The sequence below is a fragment of the Anser anser genome (assembly GCF_964211835.1).
Source record: "Anser anser genome assembly, chromosome: 1".
Taxonomy (NCBI): Eukaryota; Metazoa; Chordata; class Aves; order Anseriformes; family Anatidae; genus Anser; species Anser anser.
Window position 1 is genome coordinate 89,298,468 of NC_139720.1, and position 24,596 is coordinate 89,323,063.

At 39.0% G+C, this 24,596-nt stretch overlaps 3 long non-coding RNA genes across 6 annotated transcripts in view; 2 read left to right on the plus strand and 1 right to left on the minus strand.

Moving 5' to 3' along the window:
• LOC310885791 overlaps window positions 1-5,608 on the plus strand; it is a 30,751-nt gene extending 25,143 nt beyond the window's left edge. The window contains exon 4 of the long non-coding RNA XR_014574979.1: window positions 1,360-5,608. This is a non-coding gene — a long non-coding RNA (uncharacterized lncRNA). The remainder of the gene's footprint in view (window positions 1-1,359) is intronic.
• Window positions 1-24,596, plus strand: part of LOC310885786 — a 246,893-nt gene that overhangs the window by 100,186 nt on the left and 122,111 nt on the right. For all 4 annotated transcript variants that reach the window (XR_014574974.1, XR_014574975.1, XR_014574976.1 and 1 more), the window contains exon 2: window positions 18,131-18,253. This is a non-coding gene — a long non-coding RNA (uncharacterized lncRNA). The remainder of the gene's footprint in view (window positions 1-18,130; window positions 18,254-24,596) is intronic.
• Window positions 15,519-24,483, minus strand: LOC310885789. The gene is made up of 3 exons (XR_014574978.1): window positions 24,068-24,483; window positions 23,064-23,992; window positions 15,519-16,064 (listed from the first exon to the last, which is right to left on the minus strand). It is a non-coding gene; the product is annotated as an uncharacterized lncRNA (long non-coding RNA).

Sequence of the window (24,596 nt, forward strand, 5' to 3'; positions counted from 1 at the left end):
ATTTTTGACAAGATAGCTCCAAAGTTGTTTTTGTTGGCTTTAATGGAATCCCTAGGAGAAAAACAACCAACCAACAATAAGTACATGGGGATTAGCTATTCCAACTCATTGTCCTGCATGTTGCGTACTCATCCACTGGAGTCTTAAGATGGTGGCAAAGGAGTTTTACTTTGTTAATTAGCAAATTATGTATTGAAAATGGTATCTTATCTGGCAAAGTGATGTTTTCATTTCTACAGTCCTTTAGTTGGAGTTGTGCTAGGCATGTCTCATTAACAAATTAGAAGCAAGTTACTCTTAGCAGGGAAAGCAGGAAGGGGAGATTAATTCTATCTACAATACCTGGAGGACTCCCAGGAGGAGTTTAGTTATAAAAGCTAACATGTCTCCCAGCAATGGGCTGCTCCTGGTGAATACAGCCTGAGCCACAGACTGTAGAGGAAGACAGAATCCCTCTGGAAGTGTATGTCAGGAAAATATCTCATATCAGCAAATGAGCCAGATACAGAGAGAGAGAGTGTCTCAGATTTTATAATAACGTAACACTTGTAATTTGAGTTCTCTCTTTTGGATGCTGATAGCTGCATTGATGTTTTACCTTAACCTGGCTTTAAGGTATGGATGGTTCCAAGATAAGTGTTAGTAGCAAGTTATCCCTTACCCATTAATTTATTTGATCATTTTGGAGAGAAAAACAAAACAAAAACTAATTCACCAACTGCAGAGTTGACCTCCTGCTCTACTGGAAAGCTGGTTAACGTTTGCCTTCTTTTGCAAAAATGTGATAGCTTCAACAGAGGAAGCAAAGTAAGTGGCCGATTCCTTAATAGCTCTCAGCTAGGCTGAAAAAGAGCCAGTCAAGTTGCTGCTGCCGTGTTTATCAAAGGTTAGAGGGGTGATTTGTGTCAGGTCAAAGGATTGGAAGAGAAAAAGATTCTCCCTGGCTCCTGTTTCTGCATTGAAGTATGGAAAGTCTTGGAAATCTGCGCAAAGGAAGAGGTCTCCTCTTTGGGATTGACCCTCCAACTGTTGTCAGCACAGAGTTGCCCGAGCTACTTGCAGGGCTGAGACAAACAGGATCTTTGTGGTCATGAAAGCAGAGTAGGCACCTAACGGATGTGCATGGGAGAGTAGCAGTCTTAAGAAAGGGGAAGCCCTGCCTGATTTCTAGATAAGCAGACCTAGGCTTATCCTCTCAGTCCCTGGGAACTGAGTCTCTGTAGTGCCTCCTCAGAAGGGACTGGAATTCTCTCTATACAAACTGCACTTTGGATTTTATTTTAAGCTTATCTGGAGGAGGCACTAGATGCACTTAGTCAGAGATGTGATTCTTCATAGTTCATCTAATTATTTCTTCAGGAATGAGAAGAAGAAAATGAGTGTAATGGGTACAGCATTACAGCGCATGTAATGGAGCATCCTCAGAACATTCCCTGGAGTCCAGCTGTATGACTCTGCCCTGCAAAAAGACTCTTCCATCTTCAGCACAGATATTTCGCAAGATGAGGCTGGTGTTACATTGCAACTGTGTGCATGTATGGGGAGGGCTGGGATGCTTGGGGGTATTACCATTGATCACCAAGGACAGACTCTGCCTCTGAGGGATCTGGAAGGCTGGTGGGTTTCCATGGGCTAACATGCACAGAGGATGCTGGGTAAGACCTCAAATGGTTCTGAAGATGACCTGTTTTTGTCTTCTGCTGCTATGTTCTTTAAATCTGCTTACATGCTTACGTTATTTTTTGATTCTCTGATATTCCATTGCAAGTTTTTCTTCTTTCCAAGGCTTTTTTTTTTTTTTTTTTTTGCTTTGGTTTGAATTCAAATCCACAAAATGTTTAGTTTCTTTTGGTGTCTCAGCTAAGCTTCTGCTTCCTCCTTCCATGTGCAGAACCTTACTTCTAAAAACAACTCTATGGCATTGTACATATGCTAAAGTCAGGTTTTCTCACTTTCTTTACCCCAAACCCTCCTGCCAAATATGTGGGCAGATGATCACAATCACAACTTTTATGCCAAAGGAGAGGGATGAAGAAAGATGGATGTGTCAAGGTTTTGTGGGAGAAGGAGCAGAAATAATGTGGAAAGATTTTCTGACTATCTAATCTTCTATCTTATTGTCGGTGCCTTCTTCTTATGTCTTTTTGTTATTGTTGTTTTGTTTGTTTTTGGTGGGAAGAAGAAAGGTCACTGATTTTCTTGAATTTATTTATGAATTCTTAAGACCTGCTTAGATATTTATGCCCTTCTTCTGCTCGCAGGGAACTTTGTCAGTCACTCAGGTTATGATGAATCTCTTTAAACAAATGGAGCCTTGCAGAGTGAGCCCATGTCATTCATTACTTGGATTAGTGATGTGTGCTCCAATTTGGTCCATTTCAGTGAAACTCTCTTACTTCTTTCCTATTTCTTATTCTGTCATAGTGCTAAATAGCTATCCAGAGCAAGAAATGAAGTTTCTAGTATCTAATACAGTCAGTAGTCTGGCGTCCGTTTCAGTCCCTGGGTTCTGAGTAAGTTGAAACAACTATTATTCATCCACTAAAAAGATTACAGAATTCCTTATGCACAAACTGTGCTGTCATTACAACTTGTTTTCTCCAAGAAACTGTTCCCCTGTAATGCTCAGCTAAGTAGAATGGTTCCTTGCTGCCCTGTTTCTGCATGCTTTAGTGAATATATGCTTTAGTATTCTGCTCATCTTGGTTTCTACTAGAATAAATGCCATGCTTTCTTCAGTATGGCCCTTCTGGGTGGGAAGTTCCACATGGATGCTCTCTGAGCCAATTCATTGTCTTCGATTTAAACAATTCCTAAAATTTCTTGGTGCTATAATTGTTGTGAGCAGCTCTGTAAAATCAACTGTGGTCTTGTGACTAGTATGCTGTTGTTTAATACTGGACGGGTAAATGGGGATGTGTTCCCTTGCTTGTGCTCCCAAGCTGGTTCCTTTGTACAGTACTGGGAAGTGGCTACACAAGTGCTACATAATCCTAGCAACCAGAATCCTTACCAGAAGAAGTAAGGACTTCTCTTACTGTTCAATTTAAGATACACTCTGAAGTCATGCTGTGAAAGCTTATTGTGATTTGCCCTGGGCAAATCTGTAAGCCTTGACGTTAGAGGCCACCAAATTTTATTCATTAGTTTAAATTCACTACTATTTCTGCTTGTTTATTAGTGTGTGTTCACATGAATGCATTTTTCTGGATATGAACTTCTTTCACCATCCTTTTCCTCATCTTTAAACTGGGAGGATTATTGGTATGAAATAGCTCTTGTTATGAGGTGTAACTGGTAGATATCTACATCTTTTGTTTTAATCATTCTTACAGTCTTACCATTTGCTTGATGACACCCTTCTGCACACTGTGTGCACTAATTTTTGCAACCAACTAGCATTTGGGAAGTTGGACTAATTCTTAAAAAACAAAAATAAAGAAATGCATTGATTGTAGCCCTTGTCTTTATATCAGCACTCAGAGCTGAGACAGTATTCTGTGCAGACCAGGTGCCTGCTGTGCCTTCTCCTTCAGTTTCACAAGCTGGTTCAGTGTGTGCTGTTCATTTCTGGGACAGATGTTTCCTCAGAGGGGCAGAATTCCCCGTGTTTGCACGCTATGGACAGCAGATGGCCATACCCAAAATAGCTGCGAGTAGGTTGATGCTGTACATGTGATCCAGATCAGAGCCCTGCTGAGTCTGCTAACATGGATGTTTTCTATCCAAAATGTCATTGCAGTTGTGGATACTTGGCATTCACGTACAAGATGTGTGTAGCAGACTCAAAGACATTTACAAAGAAACTTCACAGCTACATGATATGCACTACCCATGTTCTGGTAGAAAAAAAATGTGTTGTTTCTGTGCTTCAGTTGACGAGCTGATGGCTGCATTCAAAAGGTCAGTGATCATTCAGCCACAGAAAGGAGAAGTGGTGGTGCAGAAGCAGTGACTGGAGAACCAGTGCTTTATTGAAATTACTTTCAGAGAGAATAGGAAAGAATTTAGATCGCTTTAGAGAAAATGAGATGAAAATAAACAGGAATTTGTGAGTGAAGATGAAGTAAAGTAATGCAATCAGTAAGTTATCAATTCCATTGTCTTTTGTAATATTGTCTGCTGGCAATAAATGGTTTAAAAGTGTTGTGAACCAGTAGCTGAACACTGATTAGGTTGAGAGAGCCTAAAATCCTTTGAATTTTCTGAGTTCCCTGTAGTCACCTCAAATGTGAATGTCCCATGGAAACGTTATTTAAATATGAAAGTGATGACAGGTTTTGGCCACATTTGCAACTGCACTTTGTGCAAGCACATAAGCGTGTCAGGGAGCCGCAGGGCCCCCGAGCCCCCACAGCCAAACCCCCAGTGGGGGTGATGTGCTCGGGGTCCGTACACAGAGTCCCCCAGAAGCTTAACCTCAAGTCCTGGTCCCTACAGCTAAGCCCACAGAAGCTGTATTACACGTACCTTGGGACTTGTCCCCTGGTGGTGGTGAGACTGCCTTCGCCTTCCGTGGTGGGTGAGATAGCATTTCCCTTACTCTTCACTTAGCATTGCTGTAGACCTGATGGAACAGCCATGTGTGGTGAGCTAGATCCTTGATCTGATTGACCTTGAGGGTCAGAGTTGGGTGGGTTAAATATTTTGTCTTTAAAAGTGACGCTGGGAGGTGTGAAGTGACTGACTGGAGCTCAGATGGCAGGTAAAGGGCAGGGAGGATCCTGGCCTCCGGTCTTCCTCCTGTCCCAGCTGTCTATTGCTAAGAGAAGAGAAGAAGGATTGGTTTCTAGTTGAGCAATGATGAAATGATAATCTTCTGAATGGAAAATGAAATTTAAATATCTCCAGAATAGATCAGACTTTTACTTACTTAATTGGCTGTCTTTTTTTTGACTGGTTAAAGTGATGTGTTTGGACAAATGGATGTGCTGCACTGACTAACACAACTGCTCATATTGAAAAAATGATCTCTCAAAAGCTGCCTCAGGAGCCTTTAAGAACTAAGGAAATGCCCATTAAAATTAGGTCCCTCTAGTACCTCTTGAAGTCACCAAAAAGTCACCAAAAATGTGAATTTATTTTCTGGTGAGAAGTGAGAACACTATTATTATTTTTCCTGTCTTCCATTTGCCTGTAAGAGAGTTTCTTCCTTTCTTCCATAGGGGCAGGAAAGATATTTGCTGGGGTTGAGACCATACTTGAGCTGTTATTTTCTTTGCATCTTCATCCAGAAGAGCTTACTCCTGTTTTTCACCCCCTCAGGGCTGACCGCCTCGGGAAGTCCTTCAGATAGGAACTGTGATCCTTAGCTGAATCACAGCTCTTGCTCACAGTTTGCCCACAGATCAGCTGTGGCTCTCCAGATCCTTAAAATACTCCTATGCTTTGTTCAGGACTAAGGGCTCACTTTTTAAAGACATCTTATGTAATAGAAAGTAGCATATTATATGAAGCTAAACCATGCTTAAGGCTGAGGTTGAAATCCTTTTCCAAAGTTAGAAGTTAGTATTGAAGTTAAATTTGCCTGCTTGTGCTGAAAATCTTTGACAAAATTTCTTTATTTTACACGCGATGCAAAATTTATTACATATTTTCATTTGGAAAAATAAGAGAGAATTATAAAAGTCATCTTTGTAACATGGATAATTGCACTACTATCCATAAAAGAGATTTTACAGGAAAATTAAAATGTTAATGTAACTTTTAATATCAAAATAAAACTACTTTTCACAGTAGTGGCTATATATATAATGTTTCGATCTGCATCTTGTGAGTATATTTTTCCAGCATGAAAGATCAGAAAAATAATAATAAAAGAATATTACTTGAATCTCTGTATTGCCATGCTTAGCCTTATTCATGGAGGCAGACACTTACTTAAACTATGTCTAAACTACATCTAATCTAGTTTCTTCTGAAGTTTACAGTGGTGTAGCCAGAAACATAATTTGGTCCCCTATCAGCAACAAAATGTTTGAAGTTTTTGATTATTATTTTTTTTCTCTAAAATGACGTTTATACTACAGTAGCACTAATAACTTATCTCTTTTACAGCTTTCCTTCCACACTGTCTTCAGAAACTGAAAAATACTAATATTAGAAATTAATAAAACTACCTCTGCAAAATTGCATTCCTGCACATCTACAAAAGAGCAATCTGTAAAGCACCTACTAGCCCAGGCTAGGCTCTATGTGCTGATAAAAAGGCATAAATGTTGAGTTGATTTAAAAATAATAATAATAATAATAATACTTTGCCACTAACAAAACAGGAATGAAAGTGTCCGTATCAGTGTAATCATTTTTGTTCAATAATCAGTTCCCCTGGTCTTGGCAAGCAATGCAGCGCAATCTAAAAATACTGTTGATTAACCAAACATTTTGTCATCCTTGTTCCATGTGTCTGTGTGCAACCGTCTTAATTGATGAAGGCTTGTATTTTTTCAAAAGTAGAGTAGATTGGCTTTTAAAATTATAAACATTATCTTTCATTCTGCAGGAACAAGTTTAATAATTTGTTTAGGATCACTTCAAATTTTGTTTCCCCAGTGCAAGACTTTTTGCTACTAGCATGCCCAAATAAATGCAGCGGCACTTCACATGTTGTGAAACTTCAGAAATATCTTACATCAGCCACAGTTAATATGAAATGGGATCACAGCTGAATCTCTTCTAACCTTTGGAAAATACTTTTCCAAAACAACTGCTTCAAAACAATTGCAGTCTGACAGGTGCTGGAAAAAAAAAAAAAAAAAGGTGAGCAGAGGCAGTGATGGAATTTATTCTACTCCAAAACATTTCAGGCATCCAGTAGAATAATTTAATCTCCTTGCATAATAATATATTATAAAGTTACTTTGGAATATATATATATACAACAGTGTAGTATGCTAAAACATTTTAATGTAATTGAAATGCATTTGATCAGAGTAAAAAATACTTTTTATGTCTTGAGAAATGTGTATGTCATTTTTCCCAAATGGGAAAGAATTTCTACAACACCGTTCCTTATTATTCCTTTAGGGAATTCCTCCATGTTGAAAATTTCAAGTCAAGGTATTTTAGAAGTGGAGGAGTACGAACTTCACTACATGGTGCAGCTTGAGGATACAAGGGTGAAGTCTAAATTGAGGAGAAAATGATCAATGCCAAGCATTTTGTGCACAAACTTTCCAGGAGCTTGAGTTTCTGAGTAGTGGCAGCTAAACAAGTAGCAGGTGCCAGCATAAGCAACTGGATGGTGCAGATTTCTTGTTCAATGCAGGGTGCTGCTGGGGAAGTGCATTTGGTCTGCTTTTTGGTTTAAATGAGCACAGAAGCAAAGTCTTATTTAGAGCTTGCTGAAATTAAAGCATGATCCATATGCTTTGTGTTGTGGACGAGATTTAATGTTTAATTGCATTGCAGGTTTCTCACTGTTGCTCTCAAGAGAGCATATAAACTACTTAAACTCTCTCAAAAAGTAGGTGCAATAACAAACAAACAAAAAAAGGAGAAAATCTCGGGCTGCTTACGCAAACTCAGAGTAGCTTTGCAATATCTGTGAAATTCACAATTCACTAAGAAAAGATTGATTGATCGATTACAGAAGCTCCTGCTGATCCGAGCAGCTCCTTTTGATTTTGCTGGGGATCATAAGTGCTTGCTACCAGTTTGTAACCAGCCAGGTGCCTAGCGTTGCACTGCTCGTGCTGGACGCCAGGGAAAGGGGTTGTGTCTGTCCTTGTGGCAGCCAACGCCGAGCACTTTCTGCCTGGGCTCATGCTACCAACAGCACCGTAATTCTCTGCCTGCAATGTCTGGGTTTATACACTTTGAAGAGATGGTGTGGAGTCCTTTTTGTGCACACTGCTGGTGGGAAGTCTTTCTGTTCTGTCACTTCTATTTTATTTTGGCATTTATTTCTAAAGAAATCATCTGTGGCTCTCTGTAATCCCTTCAGACTGTATTGATGGTGAAAGTCATGCCCCCCCCCCCCCCCCCCCCCCCCCCCGTTTTTTTACACAGAATATCAGCAACTCCTCTCCCTGGGTATGATGACTTTCTGACAATGCTAGGTTTTACTGATAAATGACTGAAGTGCATTACTCTTAAGCTTAGAAACATTCTTCTTTTCTTTTAAACTGTAGGCTGTCATGTGGATTAAGCTGTAGCCACGTGTAGTTTCTGTATCCACAGAGCTGAGAAAGTATATAGAAAGGCAGCTCTCGAAATGCGGCACAACTCTGATGTGCAGGGTCAGGAATTTCTCTAGACTCTCTTTTAAAACTGGCAATAATAATGTCTTCGGGTTTTATGTTTGTTTTTCTTTGTTTTCCTTTGAACCATGGAGATTTGGTTATTATAAACAGAATTGAAGGCACTACTTTGCTTCACAAAGATCACTGAAAAACTGATGGGTGGCAGGGACTTGCTTCACTTTTGACTGCGCTTAATTTTTACCAGTGACCAAAAAGTGAAAGGCTCAATATCTGGTAATCAGCTACTCCTGCCAAACAAGCACAAGTATTCAATTCATGTCTTCTAAGATGCATTTCTCATATCACCCCCTGGGACGTGAAGAACCATAATAAAAACAAACAAAACCTCTCCATATGATGTAAATGTCAATCTGGAACTCAGAAAATAAAATTCCTGCCCAAGTATTATTTACACCAGTGTTACATTAGTAATTACTCTAATTTATTTACATCAGTATTACTGATCTATCAAAGAGTATTCTGTGACTTTTAAACATTTTTTTTAATCTATGTGCCTGTCAATTATTTTTGATTAGTGTCCATAACTGATAGTTATGTCCCTAGGTAATATCTCCTGACTGACTGCCACTCAAGCCACCTCAACTTTTTGACCTCTGTGTGCGTGTGTGTATATGAGAAAGAGAAAGGGCTAAAGCTGGACTCATAATGTTTTACAACATACTCTAAAAGATGTCTGGCTCTGATTCTGTCAAGCCAAGGGAGGGTGAAAACTGTTATTCACCCACTTTTTTGTAAAGTACACACTGCTCTTTTATAGGTGGTAATGCCTACCATCCATTGTAACTACTCAGTCCATATTAATGGCACATTTGGTTTTCTGGGCTGTGGAGGAAAAAAAAAAAAAAAATCAGCTTCTAAGGATAAAAATCACCTGTTTTTCACATATTTCACCCCTTGTTAGCCTTATAATATAATTCAGCAAGCCCAAGGCAGTTTCTAAATGAATACAACATACAATGACCAATGATGATCTTTCACTAATAAGTCCTGCTTTATACTTCTAGTTTTTTCTTATCTTTTTTTTTATAATGTTCTTTCCATCAAAGAAAAAAAAAAAGGACTTCTGTGTATACAACTAACTCATTTGTGAACCATGTACACTCTTTGTCTTTCCTGGAAAATAAAGGCTTTGAGTTTGAGTTGGGAGAAATGAGTAATTTGCTTTTCTTTTATTAGTCCCGAATTTCATTTTTCACTGGCTAGAGGAATGTGTGCCCTAACTCTCAGCTTGTACTTCAGCCTGTCTTTGAAAAGCATACTTGTGAGTAAGCATATTTCTTCTACTACCATTTTATTTGATCAATCTGGACGTTTTTTTCAAAATAATAATAATAATAGTGTTTCCGCTGCTTTTGTAATAATCAGGTAGTTATCTATTTGAACTATAAAGTATGTTTGTGTGTGAGAATCTGGAGAACCAAAATGTGAGCCAGCCCCTCTATGCAGGGCAGTCATTGTGCCATTTCCTCTGTTCACCTAACATTAAACTTCGTGTCAGGAACCTCTGGATCCAGAAATACAACAGCAAGACCATTATAAACACTGTGATGTTTCCCTCAACAACTGTATGGTAGTTCCATGTCATTCAGTGATGAAGGCTGATGTGATGTTGGGGATGTGGAGGAATGACTGAGGTCACGCAAAGCATGTGACAATTCTGTCACCACATCCCTTGTGGCTGTAGCTGGCTTTGAGGAAGTCCATGGACTCTGCTCCTGTGTCAGTGGTGGCACTGGAAGAGCAGTGGCTGGGCCTGCTAACCAGTTGCATTTTTCTCACCTTTTTCAGTACCGAATATGAACATCAGCTTCATGTGGTCACAGCTGATATTTCTTAGGTGTTACTGAAATTCACAATTCTGAGCAACAAAGTAATTGTAAATTATGAAACTTTGCATAACATAGAGTAAACAGTTAACTTTATATGACCAGCGTTCTGCGATATTTCTCTCCTTGGGCAGCTTCCACGCGACCCCTTTAGCTGTAATGAGTGTTACATTTGTGCACAGAAGAGGGAGCAGACAAAACAGTCGAAGCATAGCAGTCCTGTGAAACTGCAGGGATTCATTCTTGAGAATCCCAGTGGAAGCATTAAGAGTAATCTCTTGAGTACCTGGGGAGGAAGGATTGCCTTAACGGCTGCAAATTGAATGTGAATAAGTTAGCAAATTATATGTGGAATTATCTTCTGATTCACTCCACCATCCCTCTCTTGCTCCTCTCCATTGCAAAGTAGCAGCAAATCTTTTAATTTGGAAAAGTCATTATTTCATTCCACTGAAACTCTTGGCCTTTTAGTCTTTTCAGGAAGCATAAGGGCCCAACGTGTTGAAAGATGTTTTAGTATTGCTTACCTATATTTATTGACTTATTAATCTTTACAACGACAACAAAGTCCTCCTTAAAGTATCAGTACCTGAAAACTAAGCACAAGGAAGTAGCACCACAGGACTTATTTGTTCATGGTGGTCTAAGACCTGTGCAACTGCAACTGTCCATGCAGACAGGTTGTTCTGCATCAGTAGATACAGGTAGTGCTAGATGTGGTCTTTATTCACATGCCAGGCTAACAGCATTTCTTGTCCTCTTTCTCTCACAATGATGTTGGGTACCTTTTAGTTTTGCTTCCTTAAATTGTGTTGGTAGTATGACCAGAGGAAGTGGCAGAAATTGTGAGGGAAGTGGATGGATCAGGTAGGTTGCTTTGTTTTGATAATGAGGATTTAATAGAAAGGAAGGTATTACAAGGTATGTACTCAGCCAATCCTTGTATGCTTTTCTTTGTTCCTTTCTGGGGAACAAAGTGCACATTTTAGCTATATGCTTGCTGTTTTCCCACAGTTCAGCTACATATGGGAAGAGGAATGAATGGTCAATAGAACTGCTAAACGTGCACCTCTCAGGTTTTGTGGCACTGCTATGCTGTTTCTACTTCTCTGGGAAGGCGTTTGAAGCTACCCTTGTATTTCTAAAGGGTTGGAAATGACATGGCTTGGGTAAATGGGAGAGCATCCTATTGCGTTATGCTTATCCCTCTAAACTTTCTAATTCACACGGAGGAGTTAGGTCTTTAAATGATCCTTCTAAGTGTTGTCAGTCTGCAGGTCACTGTAGCAGCAAAAACTTTTGTATGGGTTTGCGAAGTAGGTGTCTAAGAATAAAGTAACCAAGAGAATTTGAAAGACTTTCTGCATGTACTAGGTATCCTCACAAATTACTAAGGAAAATTAAAGCATGTAGGATGAAGTGATTGGAGGAATTGATTGAGAATTATTACAGCACTTCCATTTGCTCCTAAATAGGAATTTCATTCTAGATTTAAGATAAATATTTTTAGCTTGGTTTCTAAGGAGATTAGTGGTATATGAATGTGCTGTCTTTGTCCATCTGTCTGCCACTCCTGTGTTTCTAATACAGGCTGAAACTGTTGACAGATTACTATCTCCACAAAAGTAGAGGGTTAGAAGGTATGACGTTTCATAGTAGTTAGTGGCTGGGTGGAGGCCAGTTGGTATTAGTACAGTTCAGTGCTGTGGGGAATTTCTCCAGTATAATATGGGGAAGACTGGGAGTATAGCAGGTCCTAGGATACAAGAATTCAAAGCGACTGGAGAGTACTGTCTTGGAGGGGTCCTGGGAAGCATCAAAGGAGAGGACTGGGGGGGGAAGCAAGAAACGTGCATAAAAATTGTAGCAAAAGAAGCCTATCTACTTTTGTTACCCATGTTTGAAGACCCAGTTGTAGGTAAGCAATTGCATAATTTGTATGGTCTAATAAAGCCAACAAAAGCATCAGGAACCAACTGGTATCACTGCCAAGCACATGTGCACCTTGTCGTTTTGTACTAAGGACTTGCTGGATATGTGGCCTGGACATAGTTACCTTTTGAATTCTTTGGGGTTGACATACTGATCTTGAGCAACTGTGCTCAGCCTTCCTTTTTAAAACATTTGGGCTTTGTGGAGTCAGGCCCCGGATCAGTGGTTCACAGCTGCAACCTGTGCACTTCTTCATTCCTGCAGCTGCACCAGCAGGCCCAAGGCTTACAAGAGAATCCAAAAAATTTATTCGTCCAGGGATGCAACAACCATGCTAAGATTGATAGCATTGTTTCAAAAACAGAGAAATAACACAAATTTAAGGAAATAGCATGCATTATTTCCTGGGATATCATCTGTGATCATTCTGGTAGACAATCTCAGTGACCTTTCTGTAAGGAATACCATATTTCCCCTTCTCCTATCCTAACTCACAGACTTCTTGAAGTTTCTTTCTCCTGAAGAAAAGAACACCTTGCCTTTCAAAATGTGTGCACTTTTTTTTTTTTTTTGAGCTCTTGAATTAGCTAGTTTTCTGCCTGCACAATATATGCCCACTATATTTCTCTGATCTGGAAGACACTATTATCTATGGTTAAAAGGTAGTTAAACTTTGGATTTTTGCTATTCCTTATTTTGTGATTTAGAGAGTGAGTTTGGGAAATGAAAGGCTGGTAAAGCATAATGTGTTTGTTTCTATAGAAAATATATAACCTATAAGAGGATGTCAGAAAGGGAATTGGAGCAACAAAAAGTGAAAAACTGCCACTCGAAACAATGATTTGTCACCTGTTGACAGTTGTGCCTGATGGCAAAAGGTTCATTATGAATGATAAGTTGTGAGCTCAAAGCAGGACAGAGAGAAGCCTTGAAGATTTGTCCTTGAAGGCTGGTGATGTACAACATAGTTTCTTTCTTGCTGTGAAGGAAGTTAGTGTAGTTTAATGTGCCGGTTAGTCTATTTTAAGATACCTCCAATCACAAGAATTACAGAATGAAGGATGTCCATAATTAAACTATACTGTGAAAATACTGTGAAAATGTAATGATCTGTAACTATTTATACAAATAAGTGAAGAGAGGGCTTTAGGCAGTGAGAACTACTGAAAATCAGAGTACCTGATGCTATAATCCTAATTTTTGTAAGGATGACTTGAGATCAAGAAGTTTATATCAATTGAAACATTCACCATCCTAAAAAATCACGAGAAAAATGTAGAGAATACCAGGGTTCGTGGAGCCATTCAACCAGCAGCTAAACACAGGAGAGAATTTTCATACTCAAGAATTACTCATTTCTGCTGTAATAACCCAAGCATTGGTTACTGTTGCATCATCTCCTTTGGTTCCCTCACATTTTTTCAGCAGATATCTTGTGTGTGTAATGTAAAACAAACAACAGCAAGGCAAATGTCTCGTTGTTTGTGTTTTTCTCATGTGACAAAAGGTGGAGTTTTAGCATCTGTCTCATTCACACTCACATTCAGACAGATATACAGTGTTACCGTACATAGAACAAGACATATTTTTTTCAGCATTAAGTATAAAAGCATACTTGGCTCAAGGGCTACCAAGTAGACTACTGCTTGATTCTCATTTGGCTTTTCTTTCAGAAGAAACGGAAATTTAAAGACTGTGGTAATCTGGTGATAATCTTATTTTAAAGGCATTTCAAGTCCTAATGAAAGAGAGTAGCTCAGTGTGGGAATTCCTGCTGCTTAATTTCACCTTTTTGTCTAATTACCAAATCACCAGTGTTTAGCAGCTTGATGTACCTTCCACTGCCCTTGTCCAGCTAGTATTTGTTGTCCTCCTGGATTGGTTGGCTTAGGAGTTCTGTGTGACCCCTCCTGGGTTTATAAGGACACTTTCTTTAAGATAGAATTGATGCAGTAGAAGAGTAGACTCTGGTCTATGTAGTTCGAAAGTGATGGCTGCAGAAGTAGCTTATTGACAAGTGTGCACAGCTTTAAACAGGTCTGATATTCTGGCCCTTTGGGGCATCTGATATTTCAGTGAGATACGGCACCTTTATAGCCTACTCATCTTAATTTATTTCCTGCTGTTCAGCTGTGCTTCCTGTTGTGGGTGCTTCTATACTGAAAAAGAATACCCAATAAAAGTATAATGTTGTCTTTACTATCAGCATTAGACTCAGTTGTGTATGGTTAGTTTTGAAATTTAGTGAAATTGTGTGATAAAACCATATGCTTCCCACTCTTTCTGAGTGTTGACAGGTTTCTTACATATATTCTATGTGAATGCTGTAACTACACATAGATGGAGCAGATGGAGTTGCTTTGCTTTTAATCAGGGAATATATTTGCTTTGGAATAACATACTTTTGTTGTTTCATAATTTTGGAGAAAAAAAAGTTTTGTGTGTTATTTATACTTAAAGTAGATGAAAGGAGAAATAATCAGATAAATGTTTTGATAAGAATATTTGGTAGGAAGAAGTAAGAAGATGAAATAAGATCCCACAAGGTCATTCCATACTGGAAGGTTGACCTTCAGGTATAGATGATGTGGAGAGGGAGAACATCATAATCCCGATGGTTAGACCGTTAATAAAAGGTTTGTGTCTACTTCCCTATTTTGATTCAAATTATATTTGATTTAACACATTATATATACTGTACTATGAGTCCTAAATAACTCACTTTGTTATGGAAAAGACTCTAGAATGTAAGAATATACAGTGTAAACACATGTTGGCTAAGAGAATTTGGGGGACAAAACTGAGAGTGATGTATTTTCAAAATCAGTACACATTTTGGGGGGTCGGCTTCAATGCTAATTTCAAGGAGGTAAGCTATGGCTTCTTAAAAATGACTGAGAAGATAATATGCCCCCAAATGACTGACATGACAGGGAAAGGAAACGGGAAAGTCACAGATACCATCAGAACCAGTTAAGGGTAACGAGACAACTGAATGGAACCACTCACTCATCACTACAGCTTGTGAACCCTCCTCTGGCCGATGTGCTGCCTGGGTGTTTTCTAAGCTGAATAGGATTTGTCTCCTAGAGGTAGCCAGTAAAATCTGTTTCCGATATCACACATCCCTTGGGATTTGTAGGACAGCAAAGATTAGTTAAGTCATTGATCACACTTCCAGAGCTGTCCACCTTCCCCTCAATTTATGACAAAAGGAGATTTCCAGTGCCAAAAATACACACTGCAGTTTCCAGTGTCAGACAGGTGAGTTAGAACTATGGAAGTTGTTGAAAATAGATTCATTTTCTCCTTCACTTCCCATATTAATCAGTCTTACAGAGGAGCAAGTCCAAATCCCATTCCCAAAAGCTATCTTCAGCCTGTCAGCTACTGTATTGTCACTGGACTGCCAAGATACTTGCACTGCTTTTACTGAAACTAAATAGCAGAAGGTCTAGTCGGTGAGAGAAGTGACCACTCCCAGGATTCCTGTAAGACCAAGCACTGGGAGGGGAGACCTTGTCCCCAGGGCTCTGCAGATCTGATGGGCAGGCCTATAACAAAAACACTAATATTGACTGATGGCAACTAATATATCTTCTGGAGCTAATGGAGTCAGTAATGTATTAAACATGTAGAGAGGAAAAACAAAATCCCCAGCCCAACCATAACAATAATCCTGGATGGTTGATGGTCTCCCCTACTGCATCCCAGCTTCCAGCAGTGTCTTGGAAACAGACTGCTAACAGACTGACAATAAACAAGTTCAGGATAATGTTATGCCAAAGTCAGAAAAATTCAAATCCCATTTTATATCACAAAGCTGAAATTAGGCCTCTTGACATTTTAATAGGCAGACTTTCTAGAACAATATCAATATTATCCATCTGCATCAGGTATTGATACAGATCATGGTTAAAGGAGCTCCCTGTAAGAGTTACTCTGCTCTTGTTCATGATCGACCACTGAGGTCCAAAACTTCTCTCCATCCCAGTACAACGTTTTACCATTGGTTTCGCCTTCCTGTCATCAGGGCACCTAGCTTAAAAAAATAAAAATAAATAAATAAATAAAAATCTCTTATTCAGTATTTTTGTAATCATGACATTTTAGGAACCTTGCTCTCTCATTTTATTTATTTTTTATTTTTTTAAATCTTGAAACTTCCAGGACTGGAATGCCCATTTAACTGTAATTTTTTTATTTATTTTTTAATTGAATGACTACGAGCAATGAAACTGTGAACTAAAAGACACTTCCTTGAAAATCTCTTATCTCTTCTGAGGTAAAAATGACTGTGAATGTCCTCATAATTACTTTTGTGGATATCTTTTTAATAGCCCTGGGGACACACGCAAACATTTAATTATTAGGCAAGAAGTTAATACAATGAAGAATATCACTCTAATAATGAAGCTTATAAATACAGAGAACTCATTAATTGATAACTGTGTTGAGAGATAAGCACAACTCAATTGATTTTGCTTTAAGCAATGAGTTCATGCAGGTGTTTACTTAGGAAAAGACTGTGAGAAATCCTCCTGCTATGATGTCAATAATTTGCTTCTTGTCCTTCTTTCTAGAGCAGTATGGATCTAGTAGGACTTTTTGATCCTCTTTTTTTCCTGAGTATGTCTTTCTTCCTTCCTTTTTTCCTTCCCCCCCCCCCCCCCCCCCCCCCCCCCCAAGAAGCAACACAACAACAACAAAACCATAAATTACGACACATAGCACAACCATGAGAAAGAGCCTTAGCACTGGCATGTGCAGCATGAGGGAAAGTCAAGGGAAAGTCAAATAGGCGGGAGGGCTCTCTGTGAAGCAATGCCCCTGTGGTTCAGTGGATCATGACCTGCCCGGTCCCAAGGCTGCTCTTTCATTGCAGCCCCAACATGTGCCAAGGAATCGTTCTGGCAGACCAGAAACAAGGCTTCAGCTGGCTTTTATGATCCCATGGGGGTGTCTGACCACAGAGTAAGAGATAATCTGGCTGCCTTTGGACCACCTGCCTTTGTGCCCTCAGATCACTTCATCCGGCCCTGAGTGTGTAGAACACAGCTTTGCTCACAAATGCATAGTATCTGGCCCCATGTGAAAAGTATTTTTACTTCCTAGAAAGCAGCAAGTAAATATGCATGTAGCTGTATTTTCACATTGCATCAACTTGGACTTTCCTCCCTGTTCTAGTAAAATAAATAAATAAAATAAATAAATAACTACATATTTAGAGTTATTTGGACATGAGCATGGGGGACAAACTCAGTCAAGTGCTCTACTCCATGTGACATTGGAGTGATAGAGGTAGAAGAAGTATGTTGATAGATTTATTTTATTCAGCTGCAGAGTAAAATCTTTTTTCCCTAATTTTGAACACTTCTAGAGGAAAAGAAGGCTATTTTTTGATGAAGCACAACTTATACTATGACCTCTAACTTAGTAATTTGATTTAAAAGAAACTGTCAGGTTTAATTTGGTCCTAAATATAAGCCACTAAAAACACACTTTTACAAGCTTTATGTGACTCACCCACCAGATTTAGTTTGCGTGCCTTTAGAGATATTGTTTTATTTGTGAAATGGCAAATATCTTCTGGAAAAATCCTTGCTTGAAATGTTGTATTTAGAATGTTTGATTTTCTTCAAATTTAATTGTAAAATATATTTCTCAAAAAAAAAAAAAAAAAGAGCATTTCACTGTAGCATTGGCAACCCAAATATTTTTCTTTTCTTCCTGAAAGTAGGAAAGGTATTGAACATTAGTAGCCTAGTTTTGGTTCTGTTTGCCCAAAAGAAAAGGAACAATAAGTGTACTAGAACTATTATTTTTTTCCCCACTTTCAATAATCTAAAATGTCGTTAATGGTACAGATTATAAAATGTCTTCCTAGAAGGCATCTGGGCTAAGTAGGTTGATGGAAGAACTGTAAGACTGCAGAGGTCATTTACCTAGTTTACCCAGTATATTCTGTTCTTCCTGAGCTGTTGCTTAGGCAAAAAAAAGAAATGGGAAGGGATAACAGAAATCCCACAAGTTCTGATTGCTGTTTCTAAAACATGAGATAGAAGATGACTGCCCCATTTTCATACCTTCATCCTATTTTGTTCTCAGGTAAAAGGTATTAATATCTTACAAAATAAAGATGAATAAAGAATTGGGACTACTGCAAACTGGGATGAATTTGCTGCAAGATGGAAATGTCATAAGGAAAAAGAAAACTGGCAAGCTTGTTTGGTAAGTCTCAAGTTTGTTCCCTTTATTTAGAAAAGAGAAAGGAACAAAGGTCAGATATAAGGAAGGACTTGGAAAAACAAACAAACAAACAAACAAAAAACAACCAAGCACAAACAAAACAGTAAAATAGGAAGGAATAAAAGTAAACTCTGTGCAGTTGTGGCATTACCTCAAAACTGAAGTAGGTGTGAGATATTTGGTCTTGGAGCACTTTGTCAAAATGAAGCCAGGCTGTGGTTCAGTGATATAGGGAATTTGGCATTAGGCCTAGCTCCTGATACCAAGTGACAGATATTGCACCCACACTGCACAGAAGTGTTGATCTGCACTGAGCACCCTGTCAGTTTGGTGTTCTTCTAAAAATGCATCAGGTGATATCTGACTTCCCACTACCAGCAGTAAGTTGGCTGACTGCGTATCATGTGCAGAGGTTATTTTGGTAAAAAGTCCATCATGTTGCTTGCCATGACTGGGATGGGTAAATTTTTTTACAGCTGGTATCTGTGGTGTGCAGACCCAGTACAAATGATGGGAGAATCATAGCTTTTAAGCGCTCAGCAGCATTACAGTCTGACATGTGTCTGTGTAATCTGCTGTAGATGTGTAAATCAACGTTTTTAATTATCATGGAAAAATTAAAAACAAACAAACAAACAAAAACAAACAAACAACAACAACAACAAACCCTTCCAGTTAGTTTTTTGACAACAAAAGTGTACATTCAAAGAAAAAAATTCTGAGAAGGCATTTTGTGATATGCAAAATAATAACAATAATAAAATCATTAGGCAAGCTACCAGCTGTGAGCTGTTTCAAGTATCAATTCAACATGTCAATTACATTAATATTTACACTGAGTAACAATTTTGCCAGCAAAGGCAGTTAGAGCAGTCTTTTTTGTGGAAGATTTAAAAAAAAAAAAAAAAAGGATAATATGTGCTTTGAAATATCGAATTATGTAATGAGAATAGCAGTTTGGTTGAATACTGTTTTTAAGCAACTGTGTATTAGGTAAGAAGTCTCTAAACATATTTTTGGTGGATGAATAATTTATTACGATAAGCTTTATTCAGGGTATGAATTAACTAGTTTGGGAGAAGGTAAAATAAGCCTGGATTCTCAACTGCTTCCTGTTTTGTATAGCTCTGTTGCTCAAAAACTAACCAAACAACAACAGAAAAAACAAATCTAAGATAATAAGCCTGTGCATGCTGCTGAGACCAGTAACATTCAGCAGTGGTTGCAGATGTATTATCCAAATATTACCACTCCATGAAATGCATGTAATCTACTACTTCAGGTGAGAGTGAGGACTCTGACCTCATATCATTTTGTACTTTGTATTTACCATGACAGATTTTTGCACTTTTGTGCTTGCCTGTAAGGAATTTGTCAAACTGGAAGAAAATAAAGGCTTAAAGTGAGAGTTGCTGGCAGAACCCACCCATTGCACAGTCCCAGAACGTACTCATGGGTTCAGTGGCTAGCTGACCACCATCACAGCTAAATTTAGGACTCAAAGTTTTATCAGTGTGTCAAATAGATCTATAGTTTGGTTATAGTTGCATCAGAGACTACTATTGCTTCAGGAATTTGCTTCCCTAGAAATGTGCATGTTCTCTGTGAGGCTTCTTGTTAGGTGTGGGGATATTCTTCTCAGCGTTCTGCCAAGCAGTACTAACAGTGTCTTTGTGTTGCAATGGCCAGTCACAGTAAGTATTAAGCTTAAGTGCTATTGCAGTAGTAGTCAGTAGTAGTCCTCTGCTATCTCATCTTATCCTGTTTCATTCCCTGTGTATTGAACAGATGGCCTTGAGTTTTATGTAGGTGATTAATTAAACTGCACATAACAGGAGTATTTTGTGCGTGCATAAATTCCTCTTAACAAGATTTTAAATTCTTGTTGCAACCAATCTGCTCTAGAGGAGGGACAGTATTTTTATCTTTTCTACTTTTCTTTTTAATACATGCAATATATGTCTTTAAATAAATGTGCCGATATCTTGTGCCAGTTGTTGGAAAAGGCTTAGGCTTTGAATCTGCTGGCTAGCAAAACTTAATAAGGTTATCAGTAACCTGAAAATGTTAAATTATGCTGCTGAAAAACCTCAGTGGATGCTCTGTAACAAACATCAATGTATATGGGAGACAGCAGACATTGCTTTGTCTGACAAGGTCTGTTTAGGGCACAGAAACTTGAGTTCAACAACTGCTCTCAGAACTACCTGCTACGTGTTAAAGGGAGCTAAAGTCCGGAAAACAATCCCAACTCAGAAATGGCAGTGGGTATACACATTTATACGGCACTTACTGCATGTCCCTCCCTTGTTTCTCACACAAGGCAAGAGGCATTTCTGCAGGCTTGCTCAAGCTGCAGTGACCACTGACCACATGTGCTTGTGGGTTTTAATTCAAGAGAGAAAATTGCAATGCTTTGGCATGCATTTTTTTGTTTCTGTCCATCATTATATTTTTTCACGGGATTATTAGCAAGAACTGGATGTATATTATAAAATGACTGAAGGTACTAAAATAAACAGTTACTCCTTCAGTCTTTTTTAACTATGTAGGAAAGAGAGCAAAAAGGAAGCTTAGGAAAGGAAGGTTAATACAAAAAGGGAATTGATTTTTCTCTCTGACATGTAGTTAAGGATAACCACATATCTTGAAAAATCTACTGTATTCTCTGGCTTTACTGTACATCTGTTAATAGGCAATCTGTGATACCTAACTGCAAACACACACATAACTGAGAAGAACAAAATTCTGTGAGATTAATGCATTGGCTGATATCTTTGCAGCTTTTTCTTAGAAGTTTTAAATTCCTCAGGCAGTCTTCATGCATCCTGTTTCCTTTACCACTGATAAAATTTAGAAGAAAACAGATTTTTTTTTCAGAAGGCAAAAATATTTGAATGCTCTGTTTTCTGATGCATATGCGTGTGAGGCTCTTTCTTCATGTTCCAGATATGTTCTGGGGATATTATTATACACAGGGTTGGCAGCAGAAATAGGGCTTGTTGGGGTGTGGGAGGGAATGAGCCAACACTACACATTGAAAATGTATTTTGATTGGACACGTAGAGACCTTCATAAAAACTTAAACTCTGTGTCATTTTAATAACACATTATCAAGCTAAGTGAGCAGTCTTGTTTCTCATCCTGCCCCTCATAGGTTTGCTGAAGAAACATTCTTGCTTTTTCCTTTTCTCTCTCTGTGTCTCATTGCTATTGCCCACTCTGCTGGGGACGCGTATTCCTCGCAGCAGGTGACCTGTCATGCTGAGCAGCGTCTAGCTATGCAAGTATCTCATATCAAAGTGATCTCCTGACCTCTTGATTCCTTTGGCTGAAACTTGAAATAGGGATCAGAGCTGAGCCCGCTGATTAGTTCCTAATCATGTGAGAAACCCCACTGAACTGAATTGCTGCTGCTCACTGTGACCCTGTGTATCATCACTTACGTTTCCTAAATTAAAAGGCTTATCTTGATATGTCTCAGTATGTAACACAGCACTTTAAAACAGCTGCAAACACTACTTTCTGTTCAAAGGGGAAAAATAATACATGCAGTTGCTTTTTTTCTTCTGCTTATTAGCCCTTACTTTTGATGGCTTTTACTGTTGTTTCTGTATAATGGCAAATTATGCCAATTTCCACTGGAACAGTAGCACTTCAGGTCTACTGTATCTTGTCACAAGAGGTGGCGTACTTGAGACAAATTGTGCACAGTGTCAGACGTCAGTGAAGCAGCAGTGAAGTAGTTAATGCCTCTTAACTTCGATTACAGGGCAGCTGGCCCAAATCAACTCCGAGCATTTGTAGTACAGAAATTGCTACAGCTCAAATCAGCCAGGCTTCCGAGGAAAGGATAAGGGTGGCCTTTATGCGAGATGGGTAGGTTAAGATGACCCACTTTAGCTGGATGCCTGATTTAAGTGGAACACTCCTGTTTAATACAAGCCTTCTTTTATCTTAATGGCATTGGCAGAGCAACCCATTTGTCTCAATTTCCTTCAACCAACAGTTCTTAAGCCAAACCTTGAAAGCAGCAAATTCTACTGTACCACAGCAAAATCATATACCTTCGGCTTATTCTGGTTTGCACGCAAGGTGACTGATTTTCTGTCTTGTCTCTTCCTGATACTAGAGTAGAAGTACATTAGAAGCATTGGTATTTCACACCTGAAAAGCAGGAAAATGGCTTTCTCTCTTGCTTTTAGATACAATGGCACATTGTGGTATGAATAACTAAAATGTAACGTGATTTGAGAATTCCAGCTCCTATCAACAAGATTCCCAATAGACATAGTACTTTTAATTCTATTAATAGAGTACTTTTCACTGGTTGGGCATATAAAATCCAGTGAGCACATAACACTCTTTATTTTGAGGAAATTTGAGCTGAATAATCAACATGCTTACAACAACTGTCAGATAAGGTGATCAACATAATACTTGCTGGTGTTTGTTTCCTTAGTAATAAGTATTCTCTTGATAGCTGAAATAAAACTTAAGTAATATTATACAGTGAAATGTTTTACTTGCAATGAGATTTTGGATTATATCGATTAGGGTGTTGTTTTGAGCCTGCAGAAATTTTCTGATAAAAGTCTCCCTTTCAGCATTTTGCTACCGATACAGATGCCAGAGAGCATTATAATTCATTAAATACTTCAAGCAAATTCTAGAAAAATTAATCAAGTACTTGTCTTGATATCGTATTTTTATGTAGCCATATCTAGAACTCAAATATATACATATGTATATAGAGAGCTAAGCAGTATATATACATTGGAGAAGAACTTACTGTTCCTTGTTGGGGGGCATCTGGGAGGGGGGCAAGAGAAGAGAGATGGTGCAGGATTCTTTCTGGATCTCAATAAGAAAAAAACAACAAAAATAGTTTTAAAATAGCTGTCTTAATAAGACAGAATGAGAGTCAATCTTACTTCCCTTCAGATTTCAGAAACCCTGCATTTGCACAACATTGGATGAACCCTTGCTGGATCTCTCCCAAGGGGGCATGCTGTGCAAACTCCGTCCATGGAGAGAAGTTCCTCCCTTATGCTCATTCAAGCTATTAAATAATTTTCTTACAAGAAACCAACTCTGTTGCTAAAGGATGTTCACATGAGAATGTCTTGCTGCACTGTTTGATAAAGGCAAGGCCTTGTACATGGCAGGAGCTGCCTGCAGGGTCCTCAGTTGCAAGGAGCTGGCTGAGGTTATTCTGCTACCGAGGGATTTGTACAGCACAGGCCTGCATGTACTCAGATTAAATGTATTGTGGAGCACAAACGCCCTAATTTGCAGTGCTTTCTCAGTCAGAATCAATGCTCTGTGGTACACATAGAGTTCACCATTCCCAAATACATTATAAATTACAGATTATAGTAATAACATACTGGTTTCTCAACTCCAAGTAAGAGGCACGGTATGGCAGGTGTGGCCAGTTCAAGATCAATGACTCCTCAAAAGCAGTGCCTTCTTCAAGGCTCCCAATGCACTTACTCTGCCATGGCACAGGTGAGATTTGCAGTATCAAATTTATATTTGGTTATAGCAGGTGGAACAGCCACGGATCTTTGCACAGGACAGTGGATTGTTTCACGATTCTGAAAGTTTGTTGTCTTGTACACACTTCTGTCTGTCAATGAAAGTACACATTTCCATAAATACTGGCATGATGGGATTCTGCTTCTGAAGAAGATGCCTTTGAGAATCAAAGAATCTTTCCTGAAAGTGAGGGAAAGCAGGAGTGTATATACAGAATATACAGCAGAATATACAGCTCTGTATACAATTTCCTACCTTTTCTGATGAAGGCTTCTCTGAAATCAGACTCTTTTTCCTGGTGGAATTAGATTGGAACCAAAGCAACATGCTTAATATTGTCACTATTCTCCTCTCCCAGTCTTCAAAAGAAACAGAAATCTAAACAACTTACAATCCTCTGTAAAGGTTTCAGAATTTCTGTAGAATAACTTAAAATTCAGAAACTGTGGCTGAGCTATACGGTATTTTCCAACCTGCAAACATTGGGCGCCGTCTTAGGTATATGTCTCAACAGACTGAATTTCGAGCAATTACTACCTCTCTGCAAATAAAATTTGCCCCCGGGGGAGCAGGTGGATGTGGCCTGGAGGAGGCTGTGGCCCGTGGAGAGCCCCCGCAGGAGCAGGCCCCGGGCCGGAGCTGCAGCCCGTGGAGAGGAGCCCACGCAGGAGCAGGGGGTCTGGGGGGAAGCTGCCGCCCATGGGGGACCCGTGCTGGAGCAGTTTGCTCCTGGGGGATGGACCCTGTGGTACGGAGCCATGTGGGAGCAGTTCTGGAAGAGCTG